This window comes from Nicotiana tabacum, chromosome 24 (assembly GCF_000715075.1).
Source record: "Nicotiana tabacum cultivar K326 chromosome 24, ASM71507v2, whole genome shotgun sequence".
Lineage (NCBI taxonomy): Eukaryota > Viridiplantae > Streptophyta > Magnoliopsida > Solanales > Solanaceae > Nicotiana > Nicotiana tabacum.
This window is the reverse complement of record NC_134103.1, coordinates 13,868,624-13,876,942: the sequence shown is the minus strand read 5'-3', so window position 1 is coordinate 13,876,942 and position 8,319 is coordinate 13,868,624.

Here is an 8,319-nt window from a genome sequence, read left to right as displayed (position 1 = left end):
GAGGAAGACATTAGAAACGGATTTTGTAGCGCACCTGCGTGCGCGCAGATAAAAGATTTGGAAGCGCAGGTGTGAAATTCATCACAGAAGCAGAATTTGGTATCCGTAAGCATGGGTGTTGCTGGGCAATGTTATTCTCGCAGAAGCGAGGGTCGCAGGTGCGACCTCTTGTTCGCATATGCGAAAGTGCTGGGCAGAATCCTTTAAGTTCGAGGGTTTGACATTTTCGCCCATTTTCGAATTTTGGAGCTCGGTTTAGGCGATTTTGGAGATGAATTTTTCCACACAACTTGGGGTAAGTGTTTTTGACTCTCTTGTGATTATATTTTATGAATTAATCTTCATTTTAGTGTAAGATTATCGAATCTTCAAGAGAAATAAAAGGAAAATTCTATAATGTCAAAAATGAATTTTTGAGTTTTGGATACCGATTCAGAGTCGGATTTGAAATTAGTATGGTTGAACTTGTACATAGTTGGGTTGTCGTATTTTGTGAGTTTTGTCGGATTTCGAGACATGGGCCCCATGGGTGATTTTTGGGGCGTAATTTCGAATTTTGTAGAAAATATTAGTATTTTGATATGAAATTAATTCCTATAAATTTTGTGGGCTAAATCAAATTAATTTTGACTAGATTCGAGCCGTTTGGAAGTTGATATGTGCATAATAGGATTTCTGGAGCATTGTTTAGCTTGCTCAGCATTGGATTTGGCTTGTTCGAGGTAAGTAATTCTTCTAAGCTTGGAACTGAGGGTATGAACCCTGAATATAAGTATTATGTGAATTGTTGGGAGGTGACGCACATGCTAGGTGACGGGTATGTGGGCGTGCACCACAGAAATTGTGAAATAATTATTCCCGTGGAATTTTGTAGTCAAATAATCTTGGCATTTTCTATATAGTTTTATGTGCTAAAGAAATTGAGTTGAGAATCATATTAACAAAATTATGTTGGGGCTATCAGAAACAGCCTCTCTACCCCAGGGTAGGGGTAAGGTCTGCATACACACTACTCTTCCAAGACCCCACTAGTGGGATTATACTGGATTGTTGTTGTTGTTGTTGTTGTATGTCGGGGCTTTGTGCCAGTATTTTTGGGACCCACAAAGGTCATATTGCAGTGAATTATTTGTTTTAAATTGAAAATTCATACTCAGTCATATTTATATCATTACATATCATATCCCAGTCTCTGTTATTAATTATTGATAGATCATATCATTATTTTTGAGCTATTTTCATGACATTGTGAGCCCATGAGGGAGAGACTAGAGAGATTGATGACTGAGTGAGGCCGAGGGCCTGATTATGAGGATAATTATGGGATCGGGATACACGCCGCAGAAGGTCATATTGGCTTTATTATAGCACGTGAGTTGTCCGTGCAGATACATATATTGATATTATAGCACATGAGTTGTCTGTGCAGCACGTGAGTTGTCCGTGCAGATTATAACGCTTGGGCTGAAGGAGCAACCCCTCCGGAGTCTGTACTCACCCCCAGTGAGCGCAGGTACCTACTGAGTGTGAGTGCCGAGTGCGAGTGCTGAGTGATTGGGAGGACTGAGTGAGTGTGAGGACTGAGTGATTATGAGGACTGAGTGACTGAGAGGACTGAGTGACTAGGAGGATTGAGTGGAATGATACTATGAGAGTATGCATACGATTTTATCATTAAGTTGCATCGCATTGACATGCACACTTGTCATACAAGCATATGGATGTATTTTTCTCATGCTGTACAGTATCACATCATTCATGATTTCTCACACATGTTGACAAATGGGCATAGTGATGCATTTGTTTTACACAGGTTATCTGGATAGAAAAATGAAACATCTCATTCATTATTAAAAGGATTTTGAGAAAATTATTATTTTCAAACTTATTCATATTTTTGGCAACTTCGGTAAACGATTTAGGTTTTCACTGATGTACTTTGAAGAACTATTTTCGAAAATCATGATTTTGCTGAGCATCGTATCTCTGAGTTACTTCTTGTATTATTTGCTTTACGTTATTATGAACTATTGTTGGTATTTAGTGGTGGACCCAACCTTGGTAAAAGCCCGTCACTACTTTCAACCTAAGGCTAGGTTTGTTACTTACTTAGTACATAGGGTCGGTTGTACTGATACTACACTTCTACACATTGCGTGCAGATGTTGGATGTTATTATTGTTGTGCTCGATGATTGCCGGATTTGAAGATGTACCTACATTTCGGGTTGTAGCTGCCTCTTGTTCATGGTAGCCTTAGATTTATAACAATCCGTTCATGTACATTTCGAACAGATGATGTATTATTTCATATCAGTTTTGTAAATTCTATTCTTAGAAGCTCATGATTTGTACTACCAGTTCTTGAGGAATGTATACGATTAAGATCTTTATTTACTTAAACTGCTTTAAAAAAATTATTATTGGAATTGGGTAGTTGAAAGTTGGCTTACCTAGCGGGTTGGGTTAGGTGCCACCATGACTGGTTGGATTTTGGGTTGTGACATGTGGTATCAGAGCTCTAGGTTCATAGGTTCTACAAGTCATGAGAAGTGTCCAGTAGAGTCGTGTAGATCGGTATGATGACGTCCATACTTATCTTCGAGAGGCTACATGGCATTTAGGATATATGCTTGCCATCTTTCTTTCCTTATCATGCAGGATTGATTCAGCTTGAGACATAACTTTTTGAATTCCTTCCACGTATTCGTATGCGCATATGAGCGCTCGTTATCAGTTGTGCATCACCTACTTGTGATTCTATGAATGAGGTTCGAGATGTGTATTATGTGTTTTGGTGATGGGTCAGTCTGGAGGACTTGAAGCCATGGTTAGACCGCAGCTTAAGCTCGATAACTTCATTTGTAACGTGTACAGTTGAACTCATATGTTCGGTAATGACCCTACAGTGGAATTTATGGTTCGATGAGCGGTGGAATAGCTTTGTGATGAGTATGATATAACTGTGGGATGTGTTAAGACGATTTGAATGTGACGAGGAGTGTTTCCTTGAAATGTAAAAGAAGGCCATTGGGTGCCTGATTTTTGATTTGATGTGACGTACAATCTCGAGTATGAATGTTTTGAAGAATCTTTCACATTGTTAAATTTTGGGACAAACTAAATTCTCATGTCTTATTAATAAGTTTGGACTTGGAAAGATTAAGTGATTGCGTAGAAATTGTGACTGCTAAAAGGTATAACAAGATACCAATTTGAGGTTAAGCAGGTGGGTTATCCCCTGCAGAGTAATCTACGGGGGTATGCTCCTTATATGTGAGTGGAAAGTTTTTTTCTGCCGATGGGGCGTATGCATGGAGATTTGAATTTGAATCTAGATGAGAAAGTTGACTTGAGTGTCAAGAGAATGATTACGAGCTTAGCAGAGGATTTGGGGTATTTTTATGGTTGGCGTTGCATGAGTTTGAGAAGAAGTTTCGTTGAACTGACTGTGGCATTATAGCAGTAATAGAGTATTAGTATTGTGAGTTAAGGAATGTTTTAATCTACGGCTTTGAGCCAAGTGGGGGAGTCTGCTATGGACAAATCAATTCATGGGTATATGTCAAATTTTTGTTTTGGTTTGAAGTATGCTTAGGAATCAGTGATGACTTGCAGAGGGGGAGTTCGAAAATGACTCGAGTAAGGAAATTTCTGGATACAGGTTATATTGCGCTTTATGAGTATATGAAAAAAGAAATCATGGAATGATTAAGTTGTAAATTGTGAAGAATGTGGTGCACATAGAATATGAATTTGGCCAGTGGTGTTAAGGCATGGTTATTTCTTTGAGTGTTGTTGTGCTAATGGGGCGTGTGTCTTTTGGCCCGTTTGGGCGGTGCAATTCAATTTTGAGTCGAGTGGGTAACTCCTGTGAAGGTTCTAATGGGTCCCAGATTTATATAGAGCAATTGAAAATTTTTCCGAACTTGTGTATGGATAAAAATTTGAGATTTGCGTTTGATGGTGCCTGGACTTGCGAAAATTCTGTATGACTATGGATTCTACATTTTAGTATAAGAAAGGTAAGAAGAACAATTTCAAATTCACATAAGGTATTCTCAAAGTGAGTGTTATAGTTGTGGTATTTTTGAAGGTGCTTAAGAAGAATACAATTGCTTATAAGCCGTACGGCGTTGTGGTTCTATACTAGGTTTGTGGGGTGAGTTGTGGCTAAAGATCGTGGTGTTTTAGCAAGGAGAAGTATCAATTTAAAGACAATTCGAAAGGAACTCGGAGGAAATAAGACAACTGAGTAGTAGGTTGGATCAGTATGGTAATGGATATGATCGGTTCTTTGGGTGCTTATGATGTGGGGGTTTTTTACAGGTGCTTTGTGGAAATACACCTGGGTTTGGCCACCTGCGTGGCTTGGTTGATCTAGAGAGATTCAACTCTGATGGCTTGATTATGTGCAAATGGATTCCAAAGCATTCTCGAGAATTTCTACCACGGTTTGAGATGGGTATTTTCCTATCGGCCTGAGGAGCATGTTAAGTATTGTGATTTTCTACCGGATGGGATCAAATGGAAGGCTTCTAGCTGTTCGGATATATATTTTACTTGTGACTCAGAATGATTGAGGTTCTCGTATTTTTCAAATGATGGCATGATAGAGGCGGTGTGTTGTATGGGATTTAGTTGGCGTGTGCAAGGTCACGGTTTAGCTTTGAAATGGAGGTCATAAATTCTTAGAGGGCATGAACAATTTTTTATGTTTAGATGAATGCTATAACTATTTGGTATTGCGTGAGTAGGGTGTATATTTCAGAAGGCGCACTATGTTTTGAATTATGGATATTTCATAGGTATTGCGGCATTTTGCTGGTTGATCGACTGCTGATTTTAAGACGTTGCTATGTGGCATGAAAGAATTGGAGAAATATTCCTTGTGGGATGATCGTGTATAATAGATGTGTTATACATTCAGGCGGTGGAGATGGAATCAGAAATGGTGATTCGTGTGTTAAATTGATTTGGAGTAGATTATTTCATGGTGGCGGACCGTGAAGTCGTGGCCGAAGCTAGCCAGATAATGGTATGTATTATGACTCAGTCGTTGTGGATTTTTGGAGGGTTATTTATCTATTTGTGAGTGACCAGAGTTGATTTTGGGGTCCATTGGTAGGCCTAATTAAGATATGTATTCTACACCGAGCCGGAATGGTTGGCTCCATACTGCTATTGTTGAGGGATGTGCCATTCGGTTGATGTTGAACTTATTCGTGTTCTGAAATGATCTGTGAGTTACTCCTTTATGCTATGAGGAGTTGTGATTCATTGGTTATGTGCACACATGGTGCGGTTCTATTGGGGGCCTCATGGCGGAATTCGAGTGTGATGAGTATTTAGGTATTGCATGATCGATTGCGTATTGGTTATGTTCTTTCAGGTTTTGTGTGGCAGTTTTTTCATTTGCCTCTCCGTCGTTATTGATTTTGAGCAGGGTGGCTCGAGGTAGATAATATGGACCAGCGTTTGGATGGGGTCACGCGTTGCAGCGGAGTTATGTTAAGGTATGAACCTTGTGTTAGAATCGTGTGATGGTTCTATGGTGTGTGATGTATTTTCAGCATTTCGTTGTGGCGGTACTTGTTAATCTTGCGGGGCAGTTCTTTCATTTGAGTCATTTTCCATGATTGAGTATATTTGAATTATTACGTATTGGCGCACTGATAGCACGGTTTGTGGCTATGAGTTATATTGGTGTGGCATGTCTGTGGGATAGTTGTGTTTAATAATATAAGGTCATTGGAACCATAATGGATACTGTCAGGTTTGATTACGGTATATTTGGGAAGACGACATTGAAAGTCGGCTACGAAAGGGATTATGGTTCTGGTTGGGTCGAGAGAGTTCCGTGACTTGCTAATCTGATAAGAGGTTGCGATATTCTGCGTGTTTCTTTTATTATCAACAGTGTACGAAGTTTTTGGGGTGATGTTTGGTTCGATATGTGGTTTAATACTAGTACTTGATTGGTTTTGGAGTAGTTACTGTGATCAGGAATGGTGCCACGAGCATGCGAGTTGTGTAATATGTTAGTTGATTATATCCGTGGTTATGGTTATGGCTTGATACAATTTGTTCAAACTCATACAGTATGTAAATGTAAGATTCGTGTCTTGAAAGAAATTCTAAAGGTTGGAAATTAAATTCCAAGGTTTATGGGCTAAAGTTAAATCAATGATTTCGGTTGTATTGTGTTGTCAAGCTTATATGGAATAGGGTGATGTGGGTTCACCCCCGGGTACGTGTGTGGTAAGATGGAATAGTGATTTGATGGCTTAGAAACAACTCTTGGCACGTTCAAGGACGAACGTATGTTTAAGTGGGGGAGAATGTAACGACTCGGCCGGTCATTTTGAGTATTACAACCCCATTTCCTCATTTACTGCTCAAATTGTACTTTACAGTTGTTGTGTGAATTGCCGGGGTAAATGGTTCGGGTCCGGTGAGGTTTTGGAATGGATTTGGAACACTTAGTTCCAAGGTTTAAAGCTTAAGTTAAAAATAGTGACTGGATGTCGACTTATTTGTAAACGACCCCGGAATGGAGTTTTGATGATTCCAATAGCTCCGTATGGTTATTTTGGACTTAGAAGCGTGTCCGAAAAATTATTTGGAGGTCTGTAGTGTAATTAGGCTTGAAATGACAAAAGTTAAATTTTTTGGGAAATTTGATCGGGGGGTTGGCTTTTTAATATCGGGGTCGGAATCCGAATATGGAAATTGGAATAAGTCCATAATGTGAAATGTGACTTGTGTGCAAAATTTGAGGTCAATCGGACGTCATTTGATAGGTTTCGGCATCGGTTGTGGAAGTTGAAGTTTCAAAGTTCAATGAATTCGAATTGAGGTATGATTCGTCGTTTCGATATTGTTATGTATGATTTGAGGCCTCGAGTAGGTCTGTGTTATGTTATGGAACTTGTTGGTATGTTCAGACGGGGTCCCGAGGGGCTTGGGTGAGTTTCGGATGGTTAACGGATCAAATTCGGACATAAGGAAATGATGGAACTGCTGCCTACTAGTGTGGTCGCACCTGCGAAGCTTTTGATCGTAGGTACGAAGCCGTATGTGCGCGCAACCAGTCACAGAAGTGGCCAAGAGTGCAACTGGGCAGTGCTCACAGGTGCGAAGAGTTTTCCCGCATCTGCGAGGCCGCATCTGCGAAGGAATGGCGCATAAGCGAAAAGAGGCAGGGTGAGGAAGACCGCTGAAACGGATTTTGTAGCGCACCTGCGTGCGCGCAGATGCGAGATTTAGAAGTGCAGGTGCGAAACTCATCACAGAAGCAGAATTTGGTATCCGTAGGCGCGGGTGTTGCTAGGCAATGTTATTCTCGTAGAAGCGATTTATTTTCCGCAGAAGCGAGGATCGCAGGTGCGACCTCTTGTTCGCATATGCGAAAGTGCTGGGCAGAATCCTTTAAGTTTGAGGGTTCAACATTTTCACCCATTTTTGGATTTTGGAGCTCGGTTTGGGCAATTTTGGAGAGGAATTTTTTCACATAACTTGGGATAAGTGTTCTTGACTCCCTTGTGATTATATTTCATGAATTAATCTTCATTTTGGTGTAAGATTATCGAATCTTCAAGAGAAATAGAAGGAAATTTCTATAATGTCAAAAACAAATTTTTGAGTTTTGAATACCGATTCGGAGTCGGTTTTGAGTGAAATTAGTATGGTTGAACTTGAAATTGGATGGGTTGTCGTATTTTGTGAGTTTCATCGGATTTCGAGACGTGGACCCGCGGTGATTTTTGGGGAGTAGTTTCGGATTTTGTGAAAAATATTAGTATTTTGATATGGAATTATTTCCTATAAATTTTGTGGGCTGAATCAAATTAATTGTGACTAGATTCGAGCCGTTTGGAAGTTGATACGCGCATAATGGGATTTCTGGCGCATAATGGGATTTTGTGGGCTGAATCAAATTAATTTGGCTTGTTCGAGGTAAGTAACTCTTCTAATCTTGGAGGTTAGGGTATGAACCATGAATATAAGTATTATGTGAATTGTTGGGAGGTGACGCACATGCTAGGTGACGGGTATGTGGGCGTGCACCACAGAAATTGTGACATAATTATTCCCGTGGAATTTTGTAGTCAAATAATCTTGGCATTTTCTATATAGTTTTATGTGCTAAAGAAATTGAGTTGAGAATCATATTAACAAAATTATGTTGGGGCTATCGGAAACAGCCTCTCTACCCCAGGGTAGGGGTAAGGTCTACATACACACTACTCTCCCAAAACTCCACTAGTGGAATTATACTGGGTTGTTGTTGTTGTTGTTGTATGTCGGGGCTTTGTGC